The sequence below is a fragment of the Dendropsophus ebraccatus genome, chromosome 1 (genome assembly GCF_027789765.1).
Source record: "Dendropsophus ebraccatus isolate aDenEbr1 chromosome 1, aDenEbr1.pat, whole genome shotgun sequence".
NCBI classification, from domain to species: Eukaryota; Metazoa; Chordata; class Amphibia; order Anura; family Hylidae; genus Dendropsophus; species Dendropsophus ebraccatus.
In genome coordinates, this window is record NC_091454.1 from 79784141 (window position 1) to 79804999 (window position 20859).

The 20859-nt window shown below is 43.4% G+C and overlaps 1 protein-coding gene across 1 annotated transcript in view; it reads left to right on the forward strand.

Moving 5' to 3' along the window:
• OTOGL (otogelin like) overlaps positions 1-20859 on the forward strand; it is a 150556-nt gene that overhangs the window by 11386 nt on the left and 118311 nt on the right. The gene's annotated exons all lie outside the window — the stretch shown is intronic.

A 20859-nucleotide genomic window follows, 5' to 3' on the forward strand; every position in this document is an offset into this window, starting at 1 on the left:
AGGCAGTGTGTAACATTTATAGGGGGTTATCTAGCAGTAGAAAAACATGGCCACTTTCTTTCTGACCACAGTTGTCTCCAGGTCAGGTGCGGTTTGCAGTAAATCTCCATTCACTTTAGTGGAATTAAGTTACAAAACCCCACCCAAACTGGAGACAAGAGTGGTGCTGTCTCTAAGAGAAAGTGGCCATTAGTTTCCATAACTGGATAGCCCTTTTAAAGGGAACCAATCAGCCGGTTTGGGCTGATATGGTTCCCTTGAGCACTGTATAAAGCACCTGGAGTGGCCCCTGCACGTACCGGCCGCGGCCGCAGCAGGTGCTTTATAACGGAGAAAATGACTTTTATTTCCCGGCTCGTGACTAGATACGAGCGGGGAAGTAGTCATGGTGGGCGGCTCCCCGCTCGTATCTAGTCACTGCGCTCTGCCTGTCAGCGTGCTCAGAGGGGATGATTGACAGGCAGAGAGGTCCGTTACTGGCCTCTCTGCCTGTCAATCATCCCGCCGAGCGCGGTGACAGGCAGAGCGCAGTGACTAGATACGAGCGGGAAGCCGCCCACCATGACTACTTCCCCGCTCGTATCTAGTCACGAGCCGGGGAATAAAAGTCATTTTCTCCGTTATAAAGCACCTGCTGCGGCCGTGGCCGGTACGTGCCGGGGCCTCTCCAGGTGCTTTATACAGTGCTCAAGGGAACCATATCAGCCTAAAAGGGCACTGTATGGCTGTGTTCCCATGATGTCTTTTTTTTGGCTGTTTGATTCCAAATAACGGCCGTTACTTGTACATTAACGGATGTTATTATGACTCAAACAGCCGGAAAAAAACTCTGTGGTAACATGGCCTAGGTCTGTGTTTCTTTATTTCACTGGGTCAACAACTATTTTAGTTACATATTCAAGTAAATCTGGAGAAATTTAGCATGCTGGAGGTCCAGTGTAGCAAAATTCCTCCAGTTTTACCCATTGGGTCATCTTTGCACCCATGGATTGGCTGCAGATGGCTTCTTTTGTTATCTCTGTGATAAGCTACTGGTGGTGTCAGGGTCGGAGCACAACCGGACATAACGACATTATCATCACAGACATCAAAATATTGATCAGGACAATTATTTTCGGATGTCTTTTGCAAGCAGCAGACGTTTCTTAATAGTTGTTCACACACAGTATTTCTCTGTTTCTCCATTTTTTATTCAGCACTACAAAAACATGGCCACTTTCCTCCAGAAGACAGCACCACTCTTGTCTCCAGCTTGGGCGGGGTTTTGCTGTTCAGTTCCATTGAAGTGATTAGAGCTTAATTGCAAACTGCACCTGAACTGGAGACAAGAGTCATGTTGTCTTTGAAAGAAAGTGGCTATGTTTTTTTTTAGCACTGGATAACCCCTTTAAAGCCCATAAACTTTTCAATTAAGCCACACCCAGAGGCCAATTAGTAACCCAAACTAGAAGAATGTACCAGCAGTCTTCATTGCACTAAGGTGGAGCCAGACAGCTAAATGACGTCCATTATTTTAGACTCAAAATGATGGACGTCATTTTAAAGGGAGCTGAAAAACGTTGTGTGAACATAGCTTATGTGTGCCCTGGGCTTCTTGTATCCCCACAATATATTCAAGTAAATAATTTTTAGTTGTAGGGGTTGTAAAACATTGAGTATAAAATATAAATTGTGGTCAACAATATGTGGTAATATTATTTATCAGATCTATACTAATAGTCATAAATAGAGATGAGCGAACCTTGAGCACGCTCGAGACCATCCGAACCCGATTGTTCGGCATTTGATTAACGGTGGCTGCTGAAGTTGGATAAAGCTCTAAGGTTGTCTGGAAAACATGGATACAGCCAATGACTATATCTATGTTTTCCACATAGCCTTAGGGCTTTATCCAACTTTAGCAGCCACCGCTAATCAAATGCTGAACGATCGGGTTCGGATGGACTCGAGCATGCTTGAGGTTCGCTCATCTCTAGTCATAAACCCTGAGTAACTAGGCTAAAAGATGTACATGACACAGGGATGCAGCTCTGTTTGCATAAGACTTTGCAACCCACTTAACAGCGTGCCTGCATTTGGCTAAGGCTGCCTTTACACAGAGAGATTCATCTGACAGATTTTTGAAGCCAAAGCCAGGAACAGACTATAAACAGGAAACAGGTCATAAGGGAAAAACTGAGATTTCTTTTCTTTTCAAATCCATTCCTAGCTTTGGCTTAAAAAATCTCTCTGCCTTAGCTATGTAGTTTTAGGTGTGGTCATGGTCATAGAAGTGGTCTAAATCATCAAACCCTTTTTCAATAGTTCTGCTGTTGTGAGACAAGCATTATATATTATTATTGCTGAATTCTGAACAATTAGAATTTTTCGTCACCTGAACCCTACCCTCATGTTCACACATAGTATTTCTGTCATTCTTTTGGTCAGTATTTTTCAACCAAAACCAGCAGTGGAACTGACACGACAAAATTATAATGGAAACATTTGCACAGTTAAAGGGGGAGATTTATCAAACATGGTGTAAAGTGAAACTGTCTCAGTTGCCCCTAGCAACCAATCAGATTCCACTTTTCATTTCTCACAGACTCTTTGGAAAATGAAAGGTGGAATCTGATTGGTTGCTAGGGGCAACTGAGCCAGTTTCACTTTACACCATGTTTGATAAATCTCCCCCAATGTGTTTTCAACCCACTCCTGGTTTTGCTTGAAAAAAAAGACTGACCAAAAGACTGATGAAAGTACTATGTGTGAACTTATCCTCTATCTGCCAGCTTGTACTACAGGCGTAGATCACTCTGGTGCCACTTTTTCAGTTCATGTTGGATTGTCTAAAGCCCCTATTACAGGGGGCGATATTCAGGAGCAAACGAGTGCTGTTATCGCTCGTTTGCTCCTCGTTTGCTGCCGCCGCTATTGCACGCGTGGGCAGTGAGTGGTTAAGAGGCGGGGAGCTGCGGGGGGCCACGGAGAGCTGTGGGGGGGCTGCCTGGGTGATCGCTAGATCGTCCAGCCAGCCCATAGAGGATATCAGCGGTCTGCTGCCACCGCTTCCATTCCGCAGAGCAACAGAAACATATTGCTGCTATCCTTGTTGTTTGTCTTTCAACATGTTGAAATACAAATGACAGCAACAATCAGCCGACATCATTCATGTCGGCTGATCGTTGTCTTCTCTTACACCAGACGATTATCAGCCATAGCGGCAGATATCGGCCAAATATGGCCGATAATCGTTTAGTATAATAGGGCCTTAAGACAATGATCTGACTAAGTAGGAACTGCCACAATAAAACTTTTAGCCTGCGCAGACAGCAACAGCCAAGTGCCTGATTTTGGACAGTGGTGGTCCATGGAATCCCTATTAATTATTAATAATAATATTAAGAAATTTAGGTGGTAGTAAGAGATAAGTGTTTGGCTTTGTTAGAATATCTACCGGACAGAGCTTTAGTATATAGCAACTGAAGAAAAACATTCTGCTTAGGTGAGTAAAGAGACACTAATTTGCTTTTACCGGGTGTATAGGCTTAAAGGTGTGTTCCACTCAGGTAAAATACATGTTAATGGTACACTTCCATCAGAAAGACAGTATTTTAGGAGTATTATTAGAGTATTTCAGAGTATTAATTAGAAGTATAATTAAAAGAGAAAAATCTAGAACACCAATATTATCAATAATACCAGTATACAAGAAGGAATATGATTGCCGTACATATTACCTTTATACTGTACTGACCAAATCCTGTATACCCAGATCAATATTTCTGACAAATAATACTCATATAACTACACCATGACCACCTCATACTGTACATATATCATCTGAGCAATACTGTACATATGATCTCAGTCATGCTGAAGGGCAGGAATCAGGGGAGTCTTCAGAAAAGATGGGTACTAGTTCTTTATCTCTGCCAGACCTGAGCTAAAAGTAACTGAGAACAAGCTCTCCCTCTCCCTCCTCCTCTCTTTCCATGACTAGACTGCAGCACAAGTATGCCAAATATGACTCTTGATATTGAGAAGGTTTCTGACAACATAAGTCAATGGCTGGCACTAGTATTAAATAAAATGGGGATTTCTGTCACACATAGAAACTCTATATTCAAACAATATACACTGAATCCATTGCCAAAATACACATGCCAAATCATGCCAAATTTTATCTTTTCAAGCTTTAAGTTACAAAAGGGTACACACCATGGATGTCCTTTTTCTCCCCTTCTTTTTAACTTTACATTGGACAATTGGCACGGTACCTTATCATTTCCAATATTTACAAAGGTATCAAAGTGGGGGACACTGAAGTGAAACTGACTTGTTTCGCAGATGATATGCTTTTATTCATTGATTCCCCAAAATCTCAGTTACAAGGAATTCTAGATACCTTACTTTAGTTTGGGTCTATTACTGGATATAAAATTAATACATCTAAATGCCAACTAATATGCAGGGTTTTGATGTTAGGGTGGAAATCACATATCATCACATATCACCTACTTAGGAATTAAAGTTGGTCGCTACCTAGCCTCACTATATGACCACTATATAGGGAAAACCCTAAGTAAATTATTAAATCTACCTATATATCTTTCTGAATTTATCCCCTTATGGTCCTCTTTAGACTTTCCACTAGGCAGAACAAATAAACGTTTTAATATATGGAAAGGAAAAGTTATACATATTAGTTGATGGGAGACATATGTCTTGGAATACCCTAAAAGTAAAATTCTTACCGTCTTCTTCACAAATTTCAGGCTTTCATAGGCTTATTAACTGTATGATTTCCACAGATCACACACAAGAGTGAAATCAAATGGTTCCACCCACTAAGCAACATTTATCGCTCAGGGAAATTTATCTTGTTCTAATACCACATAGTCTACTCAAAGCTGGTCTTGGTGTCTATAAATCTTGGGAACATTACTTTTCCAAGACTTATCTCCATCAAAAACTTTTAACTGGTCTTAAAACTCTTAAAAAGGTCATGAAACAGTGGAGATAAATGCATTTTCGTATTCTTCACAAGCTACATTGGCTTTCAACATTCAACTACAATAGTTAGAAAGATTCCGCCACCTGGAATGTCCTAAGTAAAGTTCCACCACATGGAACGTCCTAAGAAACATTCCGCCACATGAAATATTCTAAGAAACTAGGACATTCTTAGGACATTCCATGTGGCGAAATGTTTCTCAGCACATTCCATGTGGTAGAATGTTTCTTAGGACATTTTTATATGGCGGAATATTTCTTAGGCCATTCCATGTGGTGGAATGTTTCTTAGGACATTCCATGTGGCGGAATGTTTCTTAGGATATTCCATGTGGCGGAATGTTTCTTAGGATATTCCATGTGGCGGAATGTTTCTTAGGACATTCCATGTGGCGGAATGTTTCTTAGGCCATTCCATGTAGCGGAATGTTTCTTAGGACATTCCATGTGGCGGAATGTTTCTTAGGATATTCCAAGTGGTGGAATGTTTCTTAGACCATTCCATGTGGCGGAATGTTTCTTAGGATATTCCATGTGGCGGAATGTTTCCTAGGACTTTCCATGTTGCGGAATGTTTCTTAGGACGTTCCATATGGCGTAATGTTTCTTAGACCATTCCATGTGGCGGAATGTTTCTTAGCACATTCCATGTGGCGGAATGTTTCTTAGGTCGTTCCGTGTGGTAGAATGTTTCTTAGGACATTCCATGTGGCGGAATGTTTCTTAGGACATTCCATGTGGCGAAATGTTTCTCAGCACATTCCATGTGGTAGAATGTTTCTTAGGACATTTTTATATGGCGGAATATTTCTTAGGCCATTCCATGTGGTGGAATGTTTCTCAGCACATTCCATGTGGTAGAATGTTTCTTAGGACATTTTTATATGGCGGAATATTTCTTAGGCCATTCCATGTGGTAGAATGTTTCTTAGGACATTCCATGTGGTAGAATGTTTCTTAGGATATTCCATGTGGCGGAATGTTTCTTAGGATATTCCATGTGGCGGAATGTTTCTTAGGACATTCCATGTGGCGGAATGTTTCTTAGGCCATTCCATGTGGCGGAATGTTTCTTAGGACATTCCATGTGGCGGAATGTTTCTTAGGATATTCCAAGTGGCGGAATGTTTCTTAGACCATTCCATGTGGCGGAATGTTTCTTAGGATATTCCATGTGGCGAAATGTTTCCTAGGACTTTCCATGTTGCGGAATGTTTCTTAGGACGTTCCATGTGGCGGAATGTTTCTTAGACCATTCCATGTGGCGGAATGTTTCTTAGCACATTCCATGTGGCGGAATGTTTCTTAGGTCGTTCCGTGTGGTAGAATGTTTCTTAGGACATTCCATGTGGCGGACATTTTTATATGGCGGAATATTTCTTAGGACATTCCATGTGGCGGAATGTTTCTTAGGACATTCCATATGGCGGAATGTTTCTTAGGACATTCCATGTGGCGGAATGTTTCTTAGGACATTCCATGTGGCGGAATGTTTCTTAGCACATTCCATGTGGCGGAATGTTTCTTAGGACATTCCATGTGGTGAAATGTTTCTTAGGACATTCCATGTGGCGGAATGTTTCTTAGGACATTCCATATGGCGGAATGTTTCTTAGGACATTGCATGTGGCGGAATGTTTCTTAGGACATTCCATGTGGCAGAATGTTTCTTAGGACATTCCATGTGGCGGAATGTTTCTTAGCACATTCCATGTGGCGGAATGTTTCTTAAAACATTCCATGTGGCGGAATGTTTCTTAGGACATTCCATGTGGCGGAATGTTTCTTAGCACATTCCATGTGGCGGAATGTTTCTTAGGGCACTCTATGTCGCGGAATGTTTCTTAGGAAATTCCATGTGGCGGAATGTTTCTTAGGACGTTCCATGTGGCGGAATGTTTCTTAGGACATTCCATGTGGCGGAATGTTTCCTAGGACTTTTCATGTTGCGGAATGTTTCTTAGGACATTCTATGTGGCAGAACGTTTCTTAGGACATTCCATGTGGCGGAATGTTTCTTAGACCATTCCATGTGGTGGAATGTTTCTTAGCACATTCCATGTGGCGGAATGTTTCTTAGGACATTCCATGTGGCGGAATGTTTCTTAGGACATTCCATGTGGCGGAATGTTTTTTAGGACATTCCATGTGGCGGAATGTTTCTTAGCACAATTCATGTGGCGGAATGTTTCTTAGGATATTCCATGTGGCGGAATGTTTCTTAGGACATTCCATGTGGCGGAATGTTTCTTAGGACATTCCATGTGGCGGAATGTTTCTTAGCACATTCCATGTGGCGGAATGTTTCTTAGGACATTCCATGTGGCGGAATGTTTCTTAGGACATTCCATGTGGCGGAATGTTTCTTAGGACATTCCATGTGGCGGAATGTTTCTTAGGACATTCCATGTGGCGGAATGTTTCCTAGGACTTTCCATGTTGCGGAATGTTTCTTAGGACATTCCATGTGGCAGAACGTTTCTTAGGACGTTCCATGTGGTTGAATGTTTCTTAGACCATTCCATGTGGCGGAATGTTTCTTAGCACATTCCATGTGGCGGAATGTTTCTTAGGACATTCCATGTGGCGGAATGTTTCTTAAAACATTCCATGTGGCGGAATGTTTCTCAGGACATTCCATGTGGCGGAATGTTTCTCAGCACATTCCATGTGGCGGAATGTTTCTTAGGACATTCCATGTGGCGGAATGTTTCTTAGGACATTCCATGTGGCGGAATGTTTCTTAGGACATTCCATGTGGCGGAATGTTTCTTAGGACATTCCATGTGGCGGAATGTTTCTCAGCACATTCCATGTGGCGGAATGTTTCTTAGGACGTTCCATGTGGCAGAATGTTTCTTAGGACATTCCATGTGGCGTAATGTTTCTTAGCACATTCCATGTGGCGGAATGTTTCTTAAAACATTCCATGTGGCGGAATGTTTCTTAAAACATTCCATGTGGCGGAATGTTTCATAGGACATTCCATGTGGCGGAATGTTTCTTAGCACATTCCATGTGGCGGAATGTTTCTTAGGACACTCCATGTGGCGGAATGTTTCTTAGGACATTCCATGTGGCGGAATGTTTCTTAGGACGTTCCATGTGGCGGAATGTTTCTTACGACGTTCCATGTGGCGGAATGTTTCTTAGGACATTCCATGTGGCGGAATGTTTCCTAGGACTTTCCATGTTGCGGAATGTTTCTTAGGACATTCTATGTGGCAGAACGTTTCTTAGGACATTCCATGTGGCGGAATGTTTCTTAGACCATTCCATGTGGCGGAATGTTTCTTAGCACATTCCATGTGGCGGAATGTTTCTTAGGACATTCCATGTGGCGGAATGTTTCTTAGGACATTCCATGTGGCGGAATGTTTCCTAGGACATTCCATGTGGCGGAATGTTTCTTAGCACATTCCATGTGACGGAATGTTTCTTAGAATATTCCATGTGGCGGAATGTTTCTTAGCACATTCCATGTGGCGGAATGTTTCTTAGGACATTCCATGTGGCGGAATGTTTCTTAGGACATTCCATGTGGCGGAATGTTTCTTAGGACGTTCCATGTGGCGGAATGTTTCTTAGGACATTCCATGTGGCGGAATGTTTCTTAGCACATTCCATGTGGCGGAATGTTTCTTAGCACATTCCATGTGGCTGAATGTTTCTTAGGACATTCCATGTGGCGGAATGTTTCTTATGACGTTCCATGTGGCGGAATGTTTCTTAGGACATTCCATGTGGCGGAATGTTTCTTAGGACATTCCATGTGGCGGAATGTTTCTTAGCACATTCCATGTGGCGGAATGTTTCTTAGGAAATTCCATGTGGCGGAATGTTTCTTAGGACATTCCATGTGGTGGAATGTTTCTTAGGACATTCCATGTGGCGGAATGTTTCTTAGCACATTCCATGTGGCGGAATGTTTCTTAGGACATTCCATGTGGCGGAATGTTTCTTAGGACATTCCATGTGGCGGAATGTTTCTTAGGACATTCCATGTGGCGGAATGTTTCTTAGGACATTCCATGTGGCGGAATGTTTCTTAGGACATTCTATGTGGCGGAACGTTTCTTAGGACATTCCATGTGGCATAATGTTTCTTAGGACATTCCATGTGGCGGAATGTTTCTTAGCACATTCCATGTGGCGGAATTTTTCTTAAAACATTCCATGTGGCGGAATGTTTCTTAGGACATTCCATGTGGCCGAATGTTTCTTAGCACATTCCATGTGGCGGAATGTTTCTTAGGACACTCTATGTCGCGGAATGTTTCTTAGGAAATTCCATGTGGCGGAATGTTTCTTAGGACGTTCCATGTGGCGGAATGTTTCTTAGGACATTCCATGTGGCGGAATGTTTCCTAGGACTTTTCATGTTGCGGAATGTTTCTTAGGACATTCTATGTGGCAGAACGTTTCTTAGGACATTCCATGTGGCGGAATGTTTCTTAGACCATTCCATGTGGCGGAATGTTTCTTAGCACATTCCATGTGGCGGAATGTTTCTTAGGACATTCCATGTGGCGGAATGTTTCTTAGAACATTCCATGTGGCGGAATGTTTCTTAGGACATTCCATGTGGCGGAATGTTTCTTAGCACAATCCATGTGGCGGAATGTTTCTTAGGATATTCCATGTGGCGGAATGTTTCTTAGGACATTCCATGTGGCGGAATGTTTCTTAGGACATTCCATGTGGCGGAATGTTTCTTAGCACATTCCATGTGGCGGAATGTTTCTTAGGACATTCCATGTGGCGGAATGTTTCTTAGGACATTCCATGTGGCGGAATGTTTCTTAGGACATTCCATGTGGCGGAATGTTTCTTAGGACATTCCATGTGGCGGAATGTTTCTTAGGACTTTCCATGTGGCGGAATGTTTCTTAGGACATTCCATGTGGCAGAACGTTTCTTAGGACGTTCCATGTGGTTGAATGTTTCTTAGACCATTCCATGTGGCGGAATGTTTCTTAGCACATTCCATGTGGCGGAATGTTTCTTAGGACATTCCATGTGGCGGAATGTTTCTTAAAACATTCCATGTGGCGGAATGTTTCTTAGGACATTCCATGTGGCGGAATGTTTCTTAGGACATTCCATGTGGCGGAATGTTTCTTAGCACATTCCATGTGGCGGAATGTTTTTTAGGACATTCCATGTGGCGGAATGTTTCTTAGGACGTTTCATGTGGCGGAATGTTTCTTAGGACGTTCCATGTGGCGGAATGTTTTTTAGGACATTCCATGTGGCGGAATGTTTTTTAGGACATTCCATGTGGCGGAATGTTTCTTAGCACATTCCATGTGGCGGAATGTTTCTTAGGATATTCCATGTGGCGGAATGTTTCTTATGACATTCCATGTGGCGGAATGTTTCTTAGGACATTCCATGTGGCGGAATAGTTCTTAGCACATTCCATGTGGCGGAATGTTTCTTAGGACATTCCATGTGGCGGAATGTTTCTTAGGACATTCCATGTGGCGGAATGTTTCTTAGGACATTCTATGTGGCGGAATGTTTCTCAGCACATTCCATGTGGCGGAATGTTTCTTAGGACGTTCCATGTGGCAGAATGTTTCTTAGGACATTCCATGTGGCGGAATGTTTCTTAGCACATTCCATGTGGCGGAATGTTTCTTAGGACATTCCATGTGGCGGAATGTTTCTTAGGACGCTCCATGTGGCGGAATGTTTCTTAGGACGTTCCATGTGGCGGAATGTTTCTTAGGACATTCCATGTGGCGGAATGTTTCTTAGGACATTCCATGTGGCGGAATGTTTCTTAGCACATTCCATGTGGCGGAATGTTTCTTAGGACATTCCATGTGGCGGAATGTTTCTTAGGACATTCCATGTGGCGGAATGTTTCTTAGCACATTCCATGTGGCGGAATGTTTCTTAGGACATTCCATGTGGCGGTATGTTTCTTAGGACATTCCATGTGGCGGAATGTTTCTTAGGACATTCCATGTGGCGGAATGTTTCTTAGGACATTCCATGTGGCGGAATGTTTCCTAGGACTTTCCATGTTGCGGAATGTTTCTTAGGACATTCCATGTGGCAGAACGTTTCTTAGGACGTTCCATGTGGTTGAATGTTTCTTAGACCATTCCATGTGGCGGAATGTTTCTTAGCACATTCCATGTGGCGGAATGTTTCTTAGGACATTCCATGTGGCGGAATGTTTCTTAAAACATTCCATGTGGCGGAATGTTTCTTAGGACATTCCATGTGGCGGAATGTTTCTTAGCACATTCCATGTGGCGGAATGTTTTTTAGGACATTCCATGTGGCGGAATGTTTCTTAGGACGTTCCATGTGGCGGAATGTTTCTTAGGACGTTCCATGTGGCGGAATGTTTGTTAGGACATTCCATGTGGCGGAATGTTTTTTAGGACATTCCATGTGGCGGAATGTTTCTTAGCACATTCCATGTGGCGGAATGTTTCTTAGGATATTCCATGTGGCGGAATGTTTCTTATGACATTCCATGTGGCGGAATGTTTCTTAGGACATTCCATGTGGCGGAATAGTTCTTAGCACATTCCATGTGGCGGAATGTTTCTTAGGACATTCCATGTGGCGGAATGTTTCTTAGGACATTCCATGTGGCGGAATGTTTCTTAGGACATTCTATGTGGCGGAATGTTTCTCAGCACATTCCATGTGGCGGAATGTTTCTTAGGACGTTCCATGTGGCAGAATGTTTCTTAGGACATTCCATGTGGCGGAATGTTTCTTAGCACATTCCATGTGGCGGAATGTTTCTTAGGACATTCCATGTGGCGGAATGTTTCTTAGGACGCTCCATGTGGCGGAATGTTTCTTAGGACGTTCCATGTGGCGGAATGTTTCTTAGGACATTCCATGTGGCGGAATGTTTCTTAGGACATTCCATGTGGCGGAATGTTTCTTAGCACATTCCATGTGGCGGAATGTTTCTTAGGACATTCCATGTGGCGGAATGTTTCTTAGGACATTCCATGTGGCGGAATGTTTCTTAGGACATTCCATGTGGCGGAATGTTTCTCAGCACATTCCATGTGGCGGAATGTTTCTTAGGACGTTCCATGTGGCAGAATGTTTCTTAGGACATTCCATGTGGCGGAATGTTTCTTAGCACATTCCATGTGGCGGAATGTTTCTTAGCACATTCCATGTGGCGGAATGTTTCTTAAAACATTCCATGTGGCGGAATGTTTCTTAGGACATTCCATGTGGCGGAATGTTTCTTAGCACATTCCATGTGGCGGAATGTTTCTTAGGACACTCCATGTGGCGGAATGTTTCTTAGGACATTCCATGTGGCGGAATGTTTCTTAGGACGTTCCATGTGGCGGAATGTTTCTTAGGACGTTCCATGTGGCGGAATGTTTCTTAGGACATTCCATGTGGCGGAATGTTTCCTAGGACTTTCCATGTGGCGGAATGTTTCTTAGCACATTCCATGTGGCGGAATGTTTCTTAGAATATTCCATGTGGCGGAATGTTTCTTAGCACATTCCATGTGCGCGGAATGTTTCTTAGGATATTCCATGTGGCGGAATGTTTCTTAGGACATTCCATGTGGCGGAATGTTTCTTAGGACATTTCATGTGGCGGAATGTTTCTTAGCACATTCCATGTGGCGGAATGTTTCTTACGACATTCCATGTGGCGGAATGTTTCTTAGGACATTCCATGTGGCGGAATGTTTCTTAGCACATTCCATGTGGCGGAATGTTTCTTAGGACATTCCATGTGGCGGAATGTTTCTTAGGACATTCCATGTGGCGGAATGTTTCTTAGGACATTCCATGTGGCGGAATGTTTCTTAGGACGTTCTATGTGGCGGAATGTTTCTTAGGACATTCCATGTGGCAGAATGTTTCTTAGGATGTTCCATGTGGTTGAATGTTTCTTAGGCACTTCCATATGGCATATTGTTTCTTAGGACATTCCATGTGGCAGAATGATTCTTAGGACATTCCATGTGGTGGATTGTTTCTTAGACCATTCCATGTGGCGGAATGTTTCTTAGGACATTCCATGTGGCAGAATGTTTCTTAGGACGTTCCGTGTGGCGGAATGTTTCTTAGGACATTCCATGTGGCGGAATGTTTCTTAGCACATTCCATGTGGTGGAATGTTTCTTCAAACATTCCATGTGGCGGAATGTTTCTTAGGACATTCCATGTGGCGGAATGTTTCTTAGGACATTCCATGTGGCGGAATGTTTCTTAGGACATTCCATGTGGTGGAATGTTTCTTAGGACGCTCCATGTGGCGGAATGTTTCTTAGGACGTTCCGCCACATGGAATGGTCTAAGAAACATTCAACCACATGGAACGTCCTAAGAAACGTTCTGCCACATGGAATGTCCTAAGAAACATTCCGCAACATGGAAAGTCCTAGGAAACATTCCGCCACATGGAATGTCCTAAGAAACATTCCGCCACATGGAATGTCCTAAGAAACATTCCGCCACATGGAATGTCCTAAGAAACATTCCGCCACATGGAATGTCCTAAGAAACATTCTGCCACATGGAATGTGCTAAGAAACATTCCGCCACATGGAATGTCCTAAGAAACATTCCGCCACATGGAATGTCCTAAGAAACATTCCGCCACATGGAATGTGCTAAGAAACATTCCGCCACATGGAATGTCCTAAGAAACATTCCGCCACATGGAATGTCCTAAGAAACATTCCGCCACATGGAACGTCCTAAGAAACATTCCGCCACATGGAGCGTCCTAAGAAACATTCCGCCACATGGAATGTCCTAAGAAACATTCCGCCACATGGAATGTGCTAAGAAACATTCCGCCACATGGAATGTCCTAAGAAACATTCCGCCACATGGAACGTCCTAAGAAACATTCCGCCACATGGAATGTGCTGAGAAACATTCCGCCACATAGAATGTCCTAAGAAACATTCCGCCACATGGAATGTCCTAAGAAACATTCCGCCACATGGAATGTCCTAAGAAACATTCCGCCACATGGAATGTCCTAAGAAACATTCCGCCACATGGAATATCCTAAGAAACATTCCGCCACATGGAATGTGCTAAGAAACATTCCGCCACATGGAATGTCCTAAGAAACATTCCGCCACATGGAATGTCCTAAGAAACATTCCACCACATGGAACGTCCTAAGAAACATTCCGCCACATGGAGCGTCCTAAGAAACATTCCACCACATGGAATGTCCTAAGAAACATTCCGCCACATGGAATGTGCTAAGAAACATTCCGCCACATGGAATGTCCTAAGAAACATTCCGCCACATGGAACGTCCTAAGAAACATTCCGCCACATGGAATGTGCTGAGAAACATTCCGCCACATAGAATGTCCTAAGAAACATTCCGCCACATGGAATGTCCTAAGAAACATTCCGCCACATGGAATGTCCTAAGAAACATTCCGCCACATGGAATGTCCTAAGAAACATTCCGCCACATGGAATATCCTAAGAAACATTCCGCCACATGGAATGTGCTAAGAAACATTCCGCCACATGGAATGTCCTAAGAAACATTCCGCCACATGGAATGTCCTAAGAAACATTCCACCACATGGAACGTCCTAAGAAACATTCCGCCACATGGAGCGTCCTAAGAAACATTCCACCACATGGAATGTCCTAAGAAACATTCCGCCACATGGAATGTGCTAAGAAACATTCCGCCACATGGAATGTCCTAAGAAACATTCCGCCACATGGAATATCCTAAGAAACATTCCGCGCACATGGAATGTGCTAAGAAACATTCCGCCACATGGAATATTCTAAGAAACATTCCGCCACATGGAATGTGCTAAGAAACATTCCGCCACATGGAATGTGCTAAGAAACATTCCGCCACATGGAATGTCCTAAGAAACATTCCGCCACATGGAATGTCCTAAGAAACATTCCGCCACATGGAACGTCCTAAGAAACATTCCGCCACATGGAGCGTCCTAAGAAACATTCCGCCACATGGAATGTCCTAAGAAACATTCCGCCACATGGAATGTGCTAAGAAACATTCCGCCACATGGAATGTCCTAAGAAACATTCCGCCACATGGAACGTCCTAAGAAACATTCCGCCACATGGAATGTGCTGAGAAACATTCCGCCACATAGAATGTCCTAAGAAACATTCCGCCACATGGAATGTCCTAAGAAACATTCCGCCACATGGAATGTCCTAAGAAACATTCCGCCACATGGAATGTCCTAAGAAACATTCCGCCACATGGAATTTCCTAAGAAACATTCCGCCACATGGAATGTGCTAAGAAACATTCCGCCACATGGAATGTCCTAAGAAACATTCCGCCACATGGAATGTCCTAAGAAACATTCCACCACATGGAACGTCCTAAGAAACATTCCGCCACATGGAGCGTCCTAAGAAACATTCCACCACATGGAATGTCCTAAGAAACATTCCGCCACATGGAATGTGCTAAGAAACATTCCGCCACATGGAATGTCCTAAGAAACATTCCGCCACATGGAATATCCTAAGAAACATTCCGCGCACATGGAATGTGCTAAGAAACATTCCGCCACATGGAATATTCTAAGAAACATTCCGCCACATGGAATGTGCTAAGAAACATTCCGCCACATGGAATGTCCTAGGAAACATTCCGCCACATGGAATGTCCTAAGAAACATTCCGCCACATGGAATGTCCTAAGAAACATTCCGCCACATGGAATGTGCTAAGAAACATTCCGCCACATGGAATGTCCTAAGAAACATTCCGCCACATGGAATATCCTAAGAAACATTCCGCCACATGGAATGTGCTAAGAAACATTCCGCCACATGGAATGTCCTAAAAAACATTCCGCCACATGGAATGTCCTAAAAAACATTCCGCCACATGGAACGTCCTAAGAAACATTCCGCCACATGGAACGTCCTAAGAAACATTCCGCCACATGGAATGTCCTAAAAAACATCCCGCCACATGGAACGTCCTAAGAAACATTCCGCCACATGGAATGTCCTAAGAAACATTCCGCCACATGGAAAGTCCTAAGAAACATTCCGCCACATGGAATGTCCTAAGAAACATTCCATGTGGCGGAATGTTTCTTAGGACATTCCATGTGGCGGAATGTTTCTTAGGACATTCCATGTGGCGGAATGTTTCTTAGGACATTCCATGTGGCGGAATGTTTCTTAGGACATTCCATGTGGCGGAATGTTTCCTAGGACTTTCCATGTTGCGGAATGTTTCTTAGGACATTCCATGTGGCAGAACGTTTCTTAGGACGTTCCATGTGGTTGAATGTTTCTTAGACCATTCCATGTGGCGGAATGTTTCTTAGCACATTCCATGTGGCGGAATGTTTCTTAGGACATTCCATGTGGCGGAATGTTTCTTAAAACATTCCATGTGGCGGAATGTTTCTTAGGACATTCCATGTGGCGGAATGTTTCTTAGCACATTCCATGTGGCGGAATGTTTCTTAGGACATTCCATGTGGCGGAATGTTTCTTAAAACATTCCATGTGGCGGAATGTTTCTTAGGACATTCCATGTGGCGGAATGTTTCTTAGCACATTCCATGTGGCGGAATGTTTCTTAGGACATTCCATGTGGCGGAATGTTTCTTAGGACATTCCATGTGGCGGAATGTTTCCTAGGACATTCCATGTGGCGGAATGTTTCTTAGCACATTCCATGTGGCGGAATGTTTCTTAGAATATTCCATGTGGCGGAATGTTTCTTAGCACATTCCATGTGCGCGGAATGTTTCTTAGGATATTCCATGTGGCGGAATGTTTCTTAGGACATTCCATGTGGCGGAATGTTTCTTAGCACATTCCATGTGGCGGAATGTTTCTTAGGACATTCCATGTGGTGGAATGTTTCTTAGGACGCTCCATGTGGCGGAATGTTTCTTAGGACGTTCCATGTGGCGGAATGTTTCTTAGGACATTCCATGTGGCGGAATGTTTCTTAGGACATTCCATGTGGCGGAATGTTTCTTAGCACATTCCATGTGGCGGAATGTTTCTTAGGATATTCCATGTGGCGGAATGTTTCTTAGGACATTCCATGTGGCGGAATGTTTCTTAGGACATTCCATGTGGCGGAATGTTTCTTAGGACATTCCATGTGGCGGAATGTTTCTTAGGACATTCTATGTGGCGGAATGTTTCTCAGCACATTCCATGTGGCGGAATGTTTCTTAGGACGTTCCATGTGGCCGAATATTTCTTAGGACATTCCATGTGGCGGAATGTTTCTTAGCACATTCCATGTGGCGGAATGTTTCTTAGGACATTCCATGTGGCGGAATGTTTCTTAGGACGCTCCATGTGGCGGAATGTTTCTTAGGACGTTCCATGTGGCGGAATGTTTCTTAGGACATTCCATGTGGCGGAATGTTTCTTAGGACATTCCATGTGGCGGAATGTTTCTTAGCACATTCCATGTGGCGGAATGTTTCTTAGGACATTCCATGTGGCGGAATGTTTCTTAGGACATTCCATGTGGCGGAATGTTTCTTAGGACATTCCATGTGGCGGAATGTTTCTTAGCACATTCCATGTGGCGGAATGTTTCTTAGGACACTCCATGTGGCGGAATGTTTCTTAGGACATTCCATGTGGCGGAATGTTTCTTAGGACGTTCCATGTGGCGGAATGTTTCTTAGGACGTTCCATGTGGCGGAATGTTTCTTAGGACATTCCATGTGGCGGAATGTTTCCTAGGACTTTTCATGTTGCGGAATGTTTCTTAGGATATTCCATGTGGCGGAATGTTTCTTAGGACATTCCATGTGGCGGAATGTTTCTTAGGACATTTCATGTGGCGGAATGTTTCTTAGGACATTCCATGTGGCGGAATGTTTCTTAGACCATTCCATGTGGCGGAATGTTTCTTAGCACATTCCATGTGGCGGAATGTTTCTTAGGACATTCCATGTGGCGGAATGTTTCTTAGGACATTCCATGTGGCGGAATGTTTCCTAGGACATTCCATGTGGCGGAATGTTTCTTAGCACATTCCATGTGGCGGAATGTTTCTTAGAATATTCCATGTGGCGGAATGTTTCTTAGCACATTCCATGTGCGCGGAATGTTTCTTAGGATATTCCATGTGGCGGAATGTTTCTTAGGACATTCCATGTGGCGGAATGTTTCTTAGGACATTTCATGTGGCGGAATGTTTCTTAGCACATTCCATGTGGCGGAATGTTTCTTACGACATTCCATGTGGCGGAATGTTTCTTAGACCATTCCATGTGGCGGAATGTTTCTTAGCACATTCCACGTGGCGGAATGTTTCTTAGGACATTCCATGTGGCGGAATGTTTCTTAGGACATTCCATGTGGCGGAATGTTTCTTAGCACATTCCATGTGGCGGAATGTTTCTTAGCACATTCCATGTGGCGGAATGTTTCTTAGGATATTCCATGTGGCGGAATGTTTCTTAGGACATTCCATGTGGCGGAATGTTTCTTAGGACATTCCATGTGGCGGAATGTTTCTTGGGACGTTCCGTGTGGTGGAATGTTTCTCAGGACATTCCATGTGGCGGAATCTTTTTTAGTCCATTCCATTTGGCGGAATGTTTCTTAGGATGTTCCATGTGGCGCAATGTTACTTAGGCCATTCCATGTGGCGAAATGTTTCTTAGGACGTTTTATGTGGCGGAATGTTTCTTAGGACGTTTCATGTGGCAGAATGTTTCTTAGACCATTCCATGTGGCGAAATGTTTCTTAGCACATTCCATGTGGCGGAATGTTTCTTAGGACGTTCCATGTGGCGGAATGTTTCTTAGGCAATTCCATGTGACATAATGTTTCATAGGATATTTCATGTGGCGGAATTTTTCTTAGGACATTTCATGTGGCGGAATTTGTCTTAGGACGTTCCATGTGGTGGAATGTTTCTTAGGCCATTCCATGTGGCGGACTGTTTCTTAGACCATTCCATGTGGCTGAATGTTTCTTAGGACATTCCATGTGGCGGAATGTTTCTTAGGACGTTCCGTGTGGCTGAATGTTTCTTAGGACATTCCATGTGGCGGAATGTTTCTTAGGACGTTCCATGTGGCGAAATGTTTCTTAGGCACTTCTATGTGGCATAATGTTTCTTAGGACATTCCATGTGGCGGAATGTTTCTTAGGACGTTCCATGTGGCGAAATGTTTCTTAGGCACTTCCATGTGGCATGTTTCTTAGGACGTTCCATGTGGCGGAATGTTTCTTAGGACATTCCATGTGGCGGAATGTTTCTTAGCACATTCCATGTGGTAGAATGTTTCTTAGGACATTTTTATATGGCGGAAGGTTTCTTAGGTCATGCCATGTTGCGGAATGTTTCTTAGACCATTCCATGTGGCGGAATGTTTCTTAGCACATTCCATGTGGCGGAATGTTTCTTAGGACGTTCCATGTGGCCGAATGTTTCTTAGGACATTCCATGTGGCGGAATGTTTCTTAGGACATTTCATGTGGCGGAATGTTTCTTAGGACGTTCCATGTGGCGGAATGTTTCTTAGGACATTCCATGTGGCGGAATGTTTCTTAGGACGTTCCATGTGGCGGAATGTTTCTCAGGCCATTCCATGTGGCATAATATTTCTTAGGACATTCCATGTAGCGGAATGTTTCTTAGGACATTTCATGTGGCAAAATGTTTCCTAGGACTTTTCATCTTGTGGAATGTTTCTTAGGACATTCCATGTGGCGGAATGTTTCTTAGACTATTTCATGTGGCGGAATGTTTCTTAGCACATTCCATGTGGCGGAATGTTTCTTAGGACGTTCCATGTGGCGGAATATTTCTTAGGACGTTCCATGTGGCATAATGTTTCTTAGGACATTCCATGTGGAGGAATGTTTCTTAGGACATTCCATGTGGCGAAATGTTTCTTACACCATTCCATGTGACAGAATGTTTCTTAGGACGTTCCGTGTGGCGGAATGTTTCTTAGGACATTCCATGTGGCAGAATCTTTCTTAGACCATTTCATTTGGCGGAATGTTTCTTAGGATGTTCCATGTGGCGGAATGTTTCTTAGGCCATTTCATGTGGCGGAATGTTTCTTAGGACGTTCTATGTGGCGGAGTGTTTTTTAGGCCATTGCATGAGGCGTAAAGTTTCTTAAGAAAATTCCATGTGGCGGAATGTTTCTTAGGATGTTCCATGTGGCGGAATGTTTCTTAGGCCATTCCATGTGGCAGAATGTTTTTTAGGACATTCTATGTGGGGGAATGTTTCTTAGGCCATTCCATGTGGCGGAATGTTTCTTAGGACATTCCATATGGCGGAATGTTTCTTAGGACTTTCTATGTTGCGGAATGTTTCTTAGGACATTCCATGTAGCGGAATGTTTCTTAGGATGTTCCGTGTGGTGGAATGTTTCTTAGGACATTCCATGTGGCATAATGTTTTTTAAGACATTCCATGTGGCGGAATGTTTCTTAGCACATTCCATGTGGCGTAATGTTTCTTAGGACGTTCCATGTGGCGGAATGTTTCTTAGGACATTCCATGTGGTGGAATCTTTCTTAGACTATTCCATTTGGCGGAATGTTTCTTAGACCATTCCATGTGGCGGAATGTTTCTTAGCACGTTCCATGTGGCGGAATGTTTCTTAGGACGTTCCATGTGGCGGAATCTTTATTAGTCCATTCCATTTGGCGGAATGTTTCTTAGGATATTCCAGGTGGCGGAATGTTTTTTAGATCATTCCATGTGGCGGAATATTTCTTAGCACATTCCATGTGGCGGAATGTTTCTTAGGATGTTCTGTGTGGCGGAATGTTTCTTAGGACGTTCCATATGGTGGAATGTTTCTTAGGACGTTCCATGTGGCGGAATGTTTCTTAGGCCTT